The sequence below is a fragment of the Urtica dioica genome, chromosome 1 (genome assembly GCF_054948205.1).
Source record: "Urtica dioica subsp. dioica isolate 48M chromosome 1, U.dioica_male_clone48M_v1_H2, whole genome shotgun sequence".
Lineage (NCBI taxonomy): Eukaryota > Viridiplantae > Streptophyta > Magnoliopsida > Rosales > Urticaceae > Urtica > Urtica dioica.
Genome location: NC_142756.1, coordinates 40,034,115 through 40,050,279, shown reverse-complemented (window position 1 = coordinate 40,050,279; position 16,165 = coordinate 40,034,115).

Here is a 16,165-nt window from a genome sequence, read left to right as displayed (position 1 = left end):
CTGGCTGTAAAGTAAATCTTGGCCGCATCAAAATTTAGGGTTTCCCTGCACACGTGCTGAGGCAAAAGACTAGCAAGTTGGCTAGTAGGTCAGAATTGTGTTTGTTTGTTGGATATCCAAAGGAAACCAACGGTTTCACATTCTATAGTCCCGAGGACGATAAGACTTTCGTTAGCACGAATGCTCGTTTCCTTGAGGAGGACTTTATGAAAGATGTAAAACCTAGAAGCAAAATTGTGCTTGAAGAAAATTTGGGTGTGGAAGCTTCTACCTCATTTGTAAGAATTGTTCTTACCCCAACTGAAACACAACCTAACTCACCTGAATCTCATCAAGTAGTACTTCGACGTAGTGGGAGGGCTACTTAGAAGCCTGACAGGTACATGTCTTATGGAGACACTCTCGTAGCCGTCTCTTGTTGGAATTGATCTAGGGTTTAAGAAAAAGTTTAACGCTTCGTTAAGCGGCGGAATTTTAAAAATTCTCTTTTTCAAGTAAATTTTTTTTTACTAACCTAGACAAAGAGCAAGCACATGTAAATAAAAACTAATATGAGCATAGAAGTTTACTAACCTTTTTAGACGCTTGAACGTTGAGAAGCTTTTGGAAAAAGGTTGCAATGTTCATCTCCCCTCGCAGCACGTCTCTCTTCCTTCCTCGGCAACTTGAGCAATCGCGAAAGTTTCTATCACTAAATCTCTCGAGAGAAAAGGAATCAGTGTGTGGGCACTTTTAAACACTACGACTTAAGAATAAGTCTTGAAGTCGCAGAGCTAAACACTAGGTCAAATGAGAACCTAGGTGCCAAAACAATAAAACGAAATTGAATAGAGAGAGAGAGAGGAGTTCGGCCACAAGGTCTAGAGAGAGAGTCTCTCAATCTCTAACTTATGAGGAAATGAATAGAATGAGAGGAATGAGGGTCCTATTTATAGGAGAAGGGTTGGCCTTGGAAAGAAGTAGTTTCCTCTTATTTTCCAAGCCTTTATGAGCAATCTTTTATTGCCCATTCCCATCCAAGATAGGCATCCACTTCATGCAAATCCCCAAGGGATTAGTTTCATCTTTTGTTTCTCTCTTGGTTGCGTTGGCCGATTCTCTTTGTTTCTCTTAGAGGAAATTTGTTTCCTCTTTTTCTTTTGGCAAGTATCTTGATACATTTATAAACAAAATATTCTTTCTTTCTTTGGGTATGTTGGGCGCCTATAGCCTTCTAGAAAGGGCTTCTAGAAGCTTTTCCATTTGTTCATGACAACATGAAAAAGGCCCATTAATAATTTTCAATAAAATTCTTATGAAATCAAATTAATCCACAAGGCCCAATTGAACTAACTTGGCCGAGTGATATAAAGTCATCAAATGACCTTGTCAAAAAATTTATTGACATTCATTTCATCCTATGTCTCAAAAGACAAAAATACCCTTTTGACAATTTTCGTTCTTGTTTTGACTTAGCTTCCAGTTTAACTATTCCTAATCGATGTGATTCGTGACAGTGACCTCATGGATCCAAATGAACAAAGCTTGAGCTAAAATACTTGGACTCAAAAGTTCACAAACCTTTTCCAAGTTTAGCTTAATGTCAACTGACTCCACTAAAGAGTTGACACTGAAAAACTCTCGGTTCAAATGAATTTATTCCCTTCATGAATATCATCAGCTAGTCGGGATTTACAGAATTACCATTTTACCCTTATAGCTGTTATTTCCTCAACTCCTTTGTCGCTTGTGAATAAGTTAGAAACAATGTATTGACGAGGAGCTAACAAGTCACATTGTTTCATTCAAAAGAGTCAAGACTCAATTTGGACACTGGCCAGTTCATTTGTTCACACTCCAAGGAACAAAGCATGAGGTGATATACATTGCATTTCAGCAATCTTGTACATGAATTCCATATCTATGAGAACTTCACAAAGTTACTCATGACATTCTCACAACTTAGTACTTCACCAATAGTCCTTGTTCGGAATCACATAGTGAGTCCGAACTCTGACTTTCTCAAATGAGAATACGTAAGGTGTGAAATGGCATGTCTCATTTCAGGATTAAGGTAAGCACGATGCAATTCATAACATTTTAATCTAGTTTGAATTTGAGAAACTAGTTTTTAATTGAAATTGAATTTTTACAAAACTAGTTTGAATTTTGAAAAACCGTTTTTGTTTTCAAACTTCAAAATATTTTGTCATCCAAATCGAATAAGTTTTCAAAATGTTTTCAAAACTATATCTATATCACATATGTTCAAAATCTATATGCTCTTGAAAATTTTAGTGAGAGGTCTCTTCGTAGACAAGCCGAAAAATTAAAAGATGTGTAATCTCAAACTTTCAAGTGTTCGAGTGAGTTGAAGTTCACACTTCCCTCATGCACTTTCCTGAATAGAAATAAGGAAAATATCCGAGTATGTCCGTTGTGCCTTTATGCACTAACACTACTCTGAACATGAACCTCTAGGATTCTTTTCTAGTTGTTCGCTATATCGCTCTATAACTAGGGAATCCGTTTCCGAAATTATAAGAGTCGATGTACCAACTCCAAAAACTAAGTAGGAGGGTTATACTCGTTGTTTGTAACCCACGATCCACAACACTAATGAAAGAAGTAATTAACGTGAGACTAAGAGTCACTCTTGTGGCCCTCTCTTAAATGAGAGTACTCTATGGCGTTTTTACTTCGATCATTGATCAACTTTTATAGGCAAAATGTCTCTCAACCCTCTCTCAACTATTTTTCCTCGAATAAACTCGAAGGCGACAATTACGTCGACCGGAAACGTAACCTCGACATAGTCCTTACTGTCGACAAGCACAAATGGGTTCTCACCACCCGCTGTCCTAAAACGAATGAAAATTTGACACAAGAGGAAAAAGACACCCTGGCGGCCTGGCTTCGATCCGATGAGATTGTGAGGTGCTATATTTTGGCATCTATGAACAATGTGTTGCAACAACAACATCGTGACATCGTGACAGCGAGACTGCCGCCTCTATGCTCTACAATCTCCATGAGATGTTTGGAGGGCAAGGACGTCAAGCTAGGCAACAAGCGGTCCGACAATTTATGAACTGTCGTATGAAGGCTAGAACTCCCGTTAGAGATCATATGATACTGATCATTAGCTATCTAAACAAAATGGAGATTCTTGGATCTGAAATTGATGGGGAGACTAAATAGATATGATTTTTAAACTCTCCCCGAATCTTTCAATACCTTCAAGCTGAACTACTCCATGAACAAGCTAGAGTACACTGTTACCGAGCTTATGAACGAGCTTCACACCGCTGAGGGACTCACTAATAAAAAGAGGGCTCAAGGAGAGGTACATGCTACTTCCTTCACCTTTGGATCTAAGAAGAGACCTCGCAAGGCCGAGAAGAAGAACCAACCAAAGGTTCAAAAGAAGAAGAAGACGCCGAAAGCTCCAAAGGTGGACAAGTCTGAAGACAAGTGCCACCACTGCAATAAGCCTGGTCACTGGCGTAGGAATTATCCTGCCTACCTCAAGACTAAGGAAAAAGGTATTGTACTTATAACCGAAGCTTGTTTAGTAGCTGATAATGTATCATCGTGGATTATTGACTCCGCTACTTAACCATATTTGCTACTACTTAACTGGTTTTAGGAAAAGAAAAAGCTTAGAGGATGGCGACTTCTGCTTCAAGTGGGGTGATGGGAGCGTGGTGTCTGCGAAGGCTATGGGATCCGTGACGCTGTCTTTTGAAGATCGCATTTTATATTTGAATAATGTTTATTAAGTTCATTCCTTTGGGAAAAACCTAATATCTGTTGCTCAACTTTTCGAGCAAGATTATTATTTAAAGTTTATAAAGAATGGAATTCGTATTTCTTTTTCAAATTCTTTTGTCACTAATGCATGTATGAAGAATGGCCTTTTTACATTTATCCCACTCAACCTTCCCTTTTAGACACTAAAATAGATAACGATCTAATTAGGGAGCCAAAGAGGATCAAACTTTCTGAATCCTCAAATCTAACAAAATCAACATACCTCTGGCACTTAAGACTTGTGAGGGACGGTCCACTCCAAGCCTCTGCAATAGGTTCACTACCTACTTATGAATGCTGCATAGAAGGAAATGTTGTCGCACGAAAATGAACAACGATTAATTACCTCGGGCGGTTTGATCCAAGGCCAAGTGATCGCACCCGGGCCAAGAATGTGAACTCGTGTACCGAGTTGCAGCCTCCATACCCTGAGGTGTGTTTTGGGGGGTGTGACCGTGCCAAAGATTGGCTGCCTACGTACCCTTTAGTCGGGATCAGGTCAGAACTTAGTTCAAGATGAGTGTTGGGGGCTATCTTGGGCGCAGAGGCTTGAGAATCCAAGGCTTTAGAGTAGGACCCAGCTCGTAGCGTCTAGCGAAGACTTTAGAGGGGTCGCTTGCCTCATAGCTCGGAGTTCTAGCTCAAGGGCCAAGAAGCGAGAGAAAAGTGTGTACACTGCAAAGACTCGGATCGTAGAAGAGGAGTGCGCTCCCTCTCGTCGAGGGAGGAGGAGCGCGTGCTCTTGGAATGTCACAAGAGCGCGGGGGAGGAGAGAGTTCTCGAGTGAGAGAGTGTTGTGTGGAGAAGAATGGGAATGAGAAATGGATCCTCCAAGGGTGAAGGGGTATTTATAGTTTTGGAGGAGGTCTTGGGCCGGCCACTTCTAGGCCCGCCGGATGCCCGGGCGAGCCGCTTGAACGGGTGCGGGGTGCCCGGCCGAGGCAGTAGGGGCACCCGGCCGAGGTAGCGGGAGCTCTCGGCCGAGGCAGCAGGCGCGCCCGGCCGAGGCAGTAGGAGCTCTCGATCGGGGCAGCAGAGACAACCGGCCGAGGAAGCAGGAGCTCTCGGCCGAGGTAGTACGATCTGTCGGCTAGGGCAGCAGGGACACCCGACCGAGGCAGCAGGGGCGCTCGGCTGGGGCAGCAGGGTCGCCCGGTCGAGGCAGTTGGAGCGCTCGGTCGGGGCAGCAGGGACGCCCGGCTGAGGCAACAGGGGCGCTCGGCTGGGGCAGCAGCGACGCCCGGCCAAGGCGCGGGAGCGTGCGCGGGATGGGACGCCCAGGGGCGCGGGAGCATGCGCGGGCCGGGACGCCCGGGGGCGCGGGAGCGTCGTCGGCTGGACGCCCGCGAGCGCGCGCGAGCGAGGACTCCTGGGGGCGTGAAAGCGCACGCCGGCCGGGGCGGCCGGGGGCGCGGGAGTGCGCACAGGACGGGGCGGCCGGAGGCGCGGGAGCGCGCACAGGCCGGGGGCGTGGGAGCGCTAGGGCGCGTGCAGGCCCATTGGACCGGGGTGCAGGTGCGCACGCGGGCCTGGGCACGGGCATGCTGGCGCGCGCAGGCCCATCGGGCCGGGGGCGCATGTGCGAGAGCGGGCCGGGGCGCGGGCGTGCTGGCGCGCGCACAGGCCCATCAGGCAGGGGCACAATTGCGCGGGCGTGCTGGCGCGCGCGCGGGTTCGCTGGGCTGTGGGTCAGCAAGGGCTCTCGGGCCTAGTGGGCTAGGGCCCATTGGGCGATCCGGCCGGCCTTAAATTGTTTTCAAATTTCCAGTTTCCCGAAAACGACTGGTAACATTAGCCCCCCAAGTTTACGGCTTGCGGAGCACGAGTCGTGAACTTTAGTTTGAAAAATGGCGTTGAAGGTCTTTTCACCCCTTTGATCATGTGTTCATCCTTAATGGTGGAGCTGTTGTGTGGAGAAGTATTAAGCAATCTTGCATTGCTGACTCCACAATGGAAGCAGAATATGTGCCTGCTTGTGAAGCATCCAAAGAGGCTGTATGGCTTAGAAAGTCCCTTAAGTATTTGGAAGTTGTTCCAAATGTTGACGAGCCCATGACCCTTTATTCTGATAATAGTGGGGCTGTCGCTAACTCAAAGGAACGTAGAAGCCATAAGCGCTCTAAGCATATTGAGAGGAAATACCATTTGATTCGAGAGATCGTGCAGCGCGGAGACGTAGAAGTGAAGAAGATCTCAACGGTGGACAACCTCGCAGATCCATTCACCAAGGCCCTAGCGAACAAGGTCTTAGACCAACATCGTGAGGGATTAGGCATGAAGGACTACACACACCTTCTTTGAGTCAAGTGGGAGTTTGTTGTCAATGGTGCCCACAAGAAGAGTTGTAGTCTTTATTTTGTACATTTGATGTAATAAAGTCTCATGAAGACTCTTGCTTGTAATTGCCTATTCATTCATTAATAAAGTTGAAACGTTCATTCATTCTTTCTTTGTTTGAAGCTTTATGATAAAACCTTAGTCTTTTAGACCATAAACAAACTTAACAACTTACGAAGAGACAAATGTAGATTTGCATGAACAAACTCTTCGTAGTTTGCTTAAAACGATATATTCGCAATCTTATGGTCAAAGGACTATTGACCTCAGTACGATTGTTAGAAGAATCTATGATGTCTGGTTATGAGGCATTGAGAGTTGGAGACTCTATAGTTCTTCTAGGTATCTTCCGAAGGTACTGAATTGACCAGTGCACTTCTAGAGACAATATAAGAACAAACCATTTAACCTCTTGTGTCACGAAGTCACTATGTGATTCCGAACAAGGCCTATTGGTGAAGTACTAAGTTGTGAGTATGTCATGAGTAACTTTGTGAAGTTCTCATAGATATGGAATTCATGTACAAGATTGCTGAAATGCAATGTATGTCACCTCATGCTTTGTTCCTTGGAGTGTGAATAAATGAACTGGCCAGTGTCCAAATTGAGTCCTGACTCTTTTGGATGAAACAATGTGACTTGTTAGCTCCTCGTCAATACATTGTTTCTAACTTATTCACAAGCGACAAAGGAGTTGAGGAAATAACAGCTAGAAGGGTAAAATGGTAATTTAGTAAATCCCGACTAGCTGATGACATTCATGAAGGGTAAACATAGATAATATTCAGTGGATCCGCTCATCATAATTAGGTCGAATTCTTGAGTAGAAAATAAATTCATTTGAACCGAGAGATTTTCAGTGTCAGCTCTTTAGTGGAGTCAGTTGGCATTAAGCTAAACTTGGAAAAGGTTTGTGAACTTTTGAGTCCAAGTGTTTAGCTCAAGCTTTGTTCATTTGGGTCCATGTGGTCACTGTCACGAATCACATCGATAGGAATAGTTAAACTGGAAGCTAAGTCAAAACAAGAACGAAAATAGTTAAAAGGGTATTTTTGTCTTTTGAGACAAAGGATGAAATGAATGTCAATAAATTTTTTGACAAGTTCATTTGATGACTTAATGTCACTTGGCCATAACTTGTTTATTGGGCCTTGTGGATTAATTTCATTTCATAAGAATTTTATTGAAAATTCTTAATGGGTTTTTCTCATGTTGTCATAAACAAATGAAGAAGCTTCTAGAAGCTCCTTCTAGATGAGAGATGGGCGCCCAAAATACCCAAGAGAAAGAGAATATTTTGTGCATAAATGTATCAAGATACTTGCCAAAAGAAAAAGAGGAAACAAATTTCCTCTATGAGGAAACAAGGAGAATCGGCCAAGGCAACCAAGAAGGGAAACAAAAGAGGAAACTAATCCCTTGTGGATTGTATGAGATGGGCGCCTATATTGATAGGTATGGGTAATAAAAGATTGCTCATAAAGGCTTGGAAAATAAGAGGAAACTACTTCTTTCCAAGGCCAACCCCTCTCCTATAAATAGGACCCTCATTCCCTTCATTTTATTCATTCCACACAAGTTAGAGATTGAGAGACTCTCTCTCTAGACATTGTGGCCGAAAATCCTCTCTCCCTCTCTCTAGTTTATTTTCGATTTTTTCTTGTCTTGGCACCTAGGTCCTCACTCGACCTAGTGTTTAGCTCTGGGACTTCGAGACTCGTTCTTAAGTCGTAGTGTTTAAAAGTGCCCACTCACTGATTCCTTCTTTTCGAGTGATTTAGTGATAGAAACTTTCGTGGTTGCTCGAGGTGCCGAAGAAAGAAAGAGAGATGTGCTGCGAGGGGAGACGAGCGTTACAAACTTTCCAAAAGCTTCTTCAAAGTTCAAGCTTCAAGAAAGGTTAGTAAACTCTTAGCTCATATTGGTTTTTAATTACATGTACTTGCTCTTTGTCTAGGTTAGTAAAAACTGTTTTTACTTGAAAAGAAATTTTTTAAAATTCCGCCACTTCCCGAAGCGTTTAATCTTTTTCTTAAACCCTAGATCAATTCCAACAAATGGTATCAGAGCTATGGTCAAAGATTAGCATGTACATGTTTTTAAAATTATGAGCTTGAAAATCGTTTTCGAAAGTTTACTAATTTTGTGACAAGTTAGAATTATAATCTTAGATTTTTTTTAATTTATTGCTCTTGCCTTTAAATTAAAAACCATGTTGATTTTCTATGATTTTCGGATGTTTTTAAAACACATTAGAATCAGTTCTAAAAGTTTTTAATTTTTTATATTGAAAAACGTGTTTTAAAGGTTTGAGAAATTTCGAGTAAAATATTGTGACTAGTTTTGTTATCTTGCTAGTTTCTTATTTTTACTTGATTCGTTTTATGCTTGTTGTTATTTCTTTTATGCCTTGTTATTAGCTTGCTAATAAAACACAAATAAAAGCTTTAACAACCTTCATAAAACGTTCCGTTCCACTCGATTCTTTTTCGCACCTAAAAAGGACCAAGCTTTAATTATTTCTTTTTCTTTGAGCTGGAGTAAACCCGCATTAAAAGTGGCATAACTCTCTGCTCAGAAATCGAAATTTAATGATTCTTAAATAAAATCAAAGCTCTATCTGTCCAATGCCACCGGTTTCGGCTCAAAAGGACATCGGAGCCGCCAGATATGGCGATTTTACTCCGAGGTGCGCGGCTGTCTGAAACTCCAGTTTTTTTAGAAATCCGGATTTTCAAACCCCACTACCATGAGTTATAGAACTCTAATGAGAAAATTTTCTTGAGCAATTTTTTTTTTCATATGATTATAAACATGATGTGTAAGATTAAAATGTTTTGATTTTTGAAAGTTTAATTAAAATTGAATTTTTACAAAACTAGTTTGAATTGTGAAAAACCGTTTTCACTTTCAAACTTGAAAAATATTTTGTCATCCAAATCAAATAAATTTTCAAAATGTTTTCAAAACTATATCTATATCACATATGTTCAAAATCTATATGCTCTTGAAATTTTGAGTGGGAGGTCTCCTTGTAGACAAGCCGAAAAATAAAAAGATGTGTAATCTCAAACTTTCAAGTGTTCGAGTGAGTTGAAGTTCACACTTCCCTCACGCACTTTCCCGAAATAGAAAATAGGAAAAGATCAAGTATATCCCTTGTGCCTTTATGCACTAATACTGCTCTGAACATGTCGATCTAGGATTCTCTTCTAGTTGTCCGCTCTGTCGCTCTCTAACTAGGAAATTTGTTTCCGAACTTATAAGAGTCGATGAACCAACTCCAAAAACTAAGTGGGAGGGTTATATTTGTTGTTTGTAACCCGCGATCCCCAACACTAGTGAAAGATGCAATAACGTGGGACTAAGAGCCGCTCTTGCGACCCTCACTTAAATGTGAGTACTCCAAGGCATTATTGCTTCGATCACTGCTCAATGAGCTACGTCCGAGAGTGATGCAATGATGACAAGGCCTCCCCTTGGGGGATTGTTTTTCAAAGCTGATCATTTGGACTAAGTGGTTGGTTACACACTTAGGCTCAATCCCTAGTAATCCTCCCTTGAGGCTCTGCGAAAGGATCTGAGTGATCAAACCAATTTAAAAGGTGGCTAGTCAAAATAGATGTATTGACATCTTGGCTTAGCATTAATGATGTTTCATTTACTTATAAAAGGAGATTTTTTGCGGCCTTCTCTTGAGGGAGTAAATTATCGTTTGGTTTATAACACCTTTGGATTTTACAAAAGTCTTAATAAAACTTAAATCCTAAACCAAAGACTAATCATAAACTTGTTTCAACTTTTATAGGCAATATGTGTCCCAACTCTCTCTCTTTCATTCTTTCCTCGAACAAACTCGAAAACGAAAACTACATAGACTCGAAACTTAACCTCGACATAATCGTTACTAAGCACAAATGGGTACTCACCACCCCGTGTCCTCCTCTGACGAATGATGATTCGACTCAAGAGGACAATGACGCCTTAGCGGCTTGGCTTCGATCCAATGAGATTGTGAGGTGCTATATCTTGGCATCTATGAACAATATGCTGAAAGAGCAACATCGTGACTTCGAGACTGCCGCTGACTGTTGGAATCGATCTAGGATTTAAGAAAATAATTAACGCTTCGGTAAGCGGCGGAATTTTAAAAATTTTCTTTTACAAGTAAAAACGGTTTTTACTAACCTAGACAAGTGCAAGTACATGTAATTAAAAACCAATATGAGCTAGAAGTTTACTAACCTTTCTTGAAGCTTGAACTTTGAAGAAGCTTGTGGAAAGTTTGCAACGCTCGTCTCCCCTCGCAGCACGTCTCTCTTTCTTTCCTCGGCACCTCGAGCAACCACGAAAGTTTCTATCACTAAATCACTCGAAAAGAAGGAATCAGTGAGTGGGCACTTTTAAACGCTACGACTTAAGAACGAGTCTCGAAGTCGCAGAGCTAAACACTAGGTCGAGTGAGGACCTAGGTGCCAAGACAAGAAAAATCGAAAATACAAACTAGAGAGAGAGAGAGGAAGGGGCGGCCAAGTCTAGAGAGAGAAGCTCTCAATCTCTAAAAATTTGGAATGAATAAAATATGTGGAATGAGGCTCCTATTTATAGGAGAGGTCTCACCTTCAATAAGGTAGTTTCCTCTTCTATAGAATATCACATATTCATGAGCAAATATTGCCCATTTCCCTCTTATTCCACATGGCCAAGGCAGCCTTCTAGAAGGCTTGGATTTGTTTCCTTTTATGTGCCTTGCCTTGCCTTTTTCTTACTTGGCCGAAATTCTTAAGCATCCTTATGCAAATTTGTTTCCTCTTTTTCTTTTGGCAAGTATCTATATACATTTATGCACAAAATAAACTCTCTTTCTTTGGGTATTATGGGCGCCCAACATGTCTCTAGAAGGAGCTTCTAGAAGCTTCTTCATTTGTTCATAAAAACATGAGAAAAGCCCATTAAGAATTTTCAATAAAATTCTTATGAAACGAAATTAATTCACAAGGCCCAATTAATCATATTATGGCCGAGTGACATTAAGTCATCAAATGAACTTGTCAAAATTTATTGACATCCATTTCATCCTTATGTCTCAAAAGACAAAAATACCCTTTCGACAATTTTCGTTCTTGTTTTGACTTAGCTTCCAGTTTAACTATTCATATCGATGTGATTCGTGACAGTGACCTCATGGACCCAAATGAACAAAGCTTGAGCTAAACACTTGGACTCAAAAGTTCACAAACCTTTTCCAAGTTTAGCTTAATGCCAACTGACTCCACTAAAGAGCTGACACTGAAAATCTCTCGGTTCAAATGAATTTATTTTCTACTCAAGAATTCACCTAATTATAATGAGCGGATCCACTGAATATTATCTATGCTACCCTTCATGAATGTCATCAGCTAGTCGGGATTTACTAAATTACCATTTTACCCTTCTAGCTGTTATTTCCTCAACTCCTTTGTCGCTTGTGAATAAGCTAGAAACAATGTATTGACGAGGAGCTAACAAGTCACATTGTTTCATCCAAAAGAGTCAGGACTCAATTTGGACACTGGCCAGTTCATTTATTCACACTCCAAGGAACAAAGCATGAGGTGACATACATTACATTTCAGCAATCTTGTACATGAATTCCATATCTATGAGAACTTCACAAAGTTACTCATGACAGACTCACAACTTAGTACTTCACCAATAGGCCTTGTTCGGAATCACATAGTGAGTCCGAACTTTGACTTTCTTAAATGAGAATACTAAGGTGTGAAATGGCATGTCTCATTTCAGGATTAAGGTAAGCATGATGCAATTCATACATAGTGACTTCGAGACATAAGAGGTTAAATGGTTTGTTCTTATATTGTCTCTAGAAGTGCACTGGTCAATTCAGTACCTTCGGAAGATACCTAGAAGAACTATAGAGTCTCCAACTCTCAATGCCTCATAACCAGACATCATAGATTCTTCTAACAATCATACTGAGGTCAATAGTCCTTTGACCCTAAGATTGCGAATATATCGTTTTAAGCAAACTACGAAGAGTTTGTTCATGCAAATCTACATTTGTCTCTTCGTAAGTTGTTAAGTTTGTTTATGGACTAAAAGACTAAGGTTTTATCATAAAGCTTCAGACAAGGAAGATTGAATGAACGTTTCAACTTTATTAATGAATAAGCAATTACAAGCAAGAGTCTTCGTAAGACTATATGACATCAAATGTACATAAATAGACACTACTACTCTTCTTGTGGGCACCATTGATAACACTGACATGCTCTACAATCTCCTTGAGATTTTTGGAGGGCGAAGACGTCAGACAAGGCTACAAGCAGTCCGACAGTTTATGAACTGTCGCATGAAGACTAAGACTCCTGTTAGGGACCATATGATACTGATCATTAGTTACCTAAATGAAATGTAAATCCTAGGATCTGAGATTGATGGGAAGAATATCCTAGATATGATCTTAGAAACTCTCCCCGAGTCTCTTGATACCTTCATGCTGAACTACTCCATTACAAAGCTAAAGTACACTGTTACCGAGCTTATGAAGGAGCTTCACACTGCTGTAGGTCTCAATAAGAGAAAGAGGAATCATGGAGAGGCACATGCTACTGAGCAAAAAGCCTCCGTCTGTGGAACTAAGAAGAGACCTCACAAGACCGATAAAATGAACTGTCCTGCCTATCTCAAAGCAAAGGAACATAGTATTGTACTAGTTACTGAAGCATGCTTAGTAGCTGATAATGTATCAACGTGGATTCTTGACACCGCTGCTACTAACCATATTTGTTGTTCCTTGAATGGTTTCAAGAAAACCAAAAGCTTAGAGGAAGGCGAGTTCTGTTTCAAATGGGGTGATGGGAGCCTGGTGTCCGCGAAGGCTGTGGGATCCGTGACGCTGTCTTTTGAAGACCGCACTTTAAACTTGAATAATGTTTATTTTGTTCCTACCTTTGGGAAGAACTTAATATCCGTTGCTCGTCTTCTTGAGCAAGATTATTGTTTAAAGTTCATTAAGAATGGAATTCGTATTGCGTTTCCTGATAATTCTTTTGTCACTGATGCATGTATGAAGAATGCTCTTTTCTACATCTATCCCACTCAACCTTCTCTTTTAGACACCGAAATAGATAATGATCTAATTAGGGAGCCAAAGAGGATCAAACTTTCTGAATCCTCCGATCTAACAAAATCAACATACCTCTGGCACTTAAGACTTGGTCATATTAGTCTAGATAGGATTAAGAGACTTGTGAGGGATGGTCCACTCCAAGACTCTGCAATAGGTTCACTACCTACTTGTGAATCCTGTATAGAAGGAAAAATGACTAAGCGACCTTTCTCCGATAAGGGTCGAAGAGCCACTGAGTTGCTGGAACTAATACATTCTGATGTATGTGGTCCGCTCAACCAACAGGTACGTGGAGGATACGAATACTTCGTTACCTTCACTGATGATTACTCAAGATATGGGTTTGTCTATTTGCTCAAACACAAATCCGAGACCTTTAACGTATTTAAGGTCTTTAGGGCTTTAGTGGAAAAGCAAACTGGCAAAGTGATCAAAACCCTTCGATCCGATCGAGGTGGTGAGTATATGTCTGGAGAGTTCGATGACTTTCTTAAAGAAGAAGGTATCGCTTCTCAGCTTACCGCACCTGGCACACCTCAACAAAACAGAGTGTCAGAGAGAAGGAACCAAACTCTAATGGAGATGGTTAGATCAATGATGAGTTACTCATCACTCCCTCCTTCCTTTTGGGGATATGCCCTCGAAACAGCCGCCTACATTCTGAACGAAGTTCCGTCCAAAACGGTTCCTGGTACTCCTTATGAACGATGGACTGGCTGTAAAGTGAATCTTGGCCGCATCCGAATTTGGGGTTCCCCTGCACACGTGCTGAGGCAAAAGACTAGCAAGTTGGCTAGTAGGTCAGAATTGTGCATGTTTGTAGGATATCCGAAGGAAACCAAAGGTTTTACTTTCTATAGTCCCGAGGACGATAAGACTTTCGTTAGCACGAATGCTCGTTTCCTTAAGGAGGACTTTATGAAGGATGCGAAACCTAGAAGCAAAATTGTGCTTGAAGAAAAGTTGGGTGAGGAAGCTTCTACCTCATCTGTAAGAACTGTTCTTACCCCAACTGAAACACAACCTAACTCATCAGAATCTCGTCAAGTAGTACTTCGACGTAGTGGGAGGGCTGTTCAACAGCCTGACAGGTACATGTCTTATGGAGACTCTCTCGTAGCCGTCTCCGACATGGATGACCCTGTTTCCTATAGCCAAGTGATGGCTTGTTCTGAATCAAACCTTTGGCTTGACGCCATGAAAGTTGAAATGCACTCGATGTATGTCAACAAAGTCTGGAAACTTGTAGACCTTCCTGAAGGGATTAAACCCGTAGGGTGTAAGTGGATAAACAACAAGAAAAGGGGTCCTGATGGGAACGTCGAGACGTTCAAAGCACGACTTCTGGCGAAGGGTTATACCCAACAAGAAGGGATTGACTATGAAGAAACCTTCTCGCCAGTCGCGATGCTTAAATCCATCCGCATACTCCTATCCATAGCTACAGCTCTCGGGTATGAGATCTGGCAAATGGATGTCAAGACAGCCTTTCTGAATGGCAATCTTGACGAGCGCATTTACATGGCTCAACCAGACGGTTTCGTGGATAAAGGTCAAGAGACCAAGGTTTGTGAGTTGCTTAAATCCATTTATGGACTAAAGCAAGCATCTAGGTCATGGAATATTAGATTCGATGAAACTGTAAAGAGCTTTGGCTTTGAACAGTCAATAGATGAGCCTTGTGTTTACAAGTTAATACACGAAGGCAAGGTTGTGTTTCTGGTACTATATGTCGATGATATACTACTCATTGGTAATGGCGTGGGTAAGCTATCTGAGGTGAAGGTCTGGCTGGCAAAGCAATTCGATATGAAGGATCTAGGAGAAGCCGCGTACATTCTGGGGATCCAAATCTTTTGAGATAGGAAAAACCGGACCCTGTCGCTCTCTCAAGCATCTTATATTGATAAGGTGATAGATCGCTTCTCGATGCAAGACTCCAAGAAGGGCCAAACACCCTTTAGGCATGGAGTTTCACTCTCTAAAGACCAGTCTCCCAAGACTGCACAAGAGATTGAAGACATGAGGAAAATTCCTTACGCCTCTGCCGTAGGAAGCCTCATGTATGCTATGCTTTGCACTAGACCTGACACTTGTTTCGCCGTTGGCGTAGTTAGCCGTTTCCAATCCAACCCTGGACCCGAGCACTGGATTGCTGTTAAGCATGTTCTTAAGTATCTTCGAAGAACTAGGAACTTGATGCTTACATACTCAGGTACTGACCTGACTATGACGGGATATACCGACTCCGATTTTCAAGCGGATAAGGATTCCAGGAAATCCACTTCGGGATCTGTGTTCATCCTTAATGGTGGAGCTGTTGTGTGGAGAAGTATTAAGCAATCTTGCATTGCTGACTCCACAATGGAAGCAGAATATGTGGCTGCTTGTGAAGCATCCAAAGAGGTGTATGCCTTAGAAAGTTCCTTAAGTATTTGGAAGTTGTTCCAAACGTCGACGAGCCCATGACCCTTTATTGTGATAATAGTGGGGTTGTCGCTAACTCAAAGGAACCTAGAAGCCATAAGCGCTCTAAGCATATTGAGAGGAAATACCATTTGATTCGAGAGATCGTGCAGCGCGGAGACGTGGATGTGAAGAAGATCTCAACGGTGGACAACCTCGCAGATCCATTCACCAAGGCCCTAGCGAACAAGGTCTTCGACCAACATCGTGAGGGATTAGGCATGAAGGACTACACACACCTTCTTTGAGTCAAGTAGGAGTTTGTTGTCAATGGTGCCCACAAGAAGAGTTGTAGTCTTTATTTTGTACATTTGATGTAATAAAGTCTCATGAAGACTCTTGCTTGTAATTGCCTATTCATTCATTAATAAAGTTGAAACGTTCATTCATTCTTTCTTTGTTTGAAGCTTTATGATAAAACCTTAGTCTTTTAGTCCA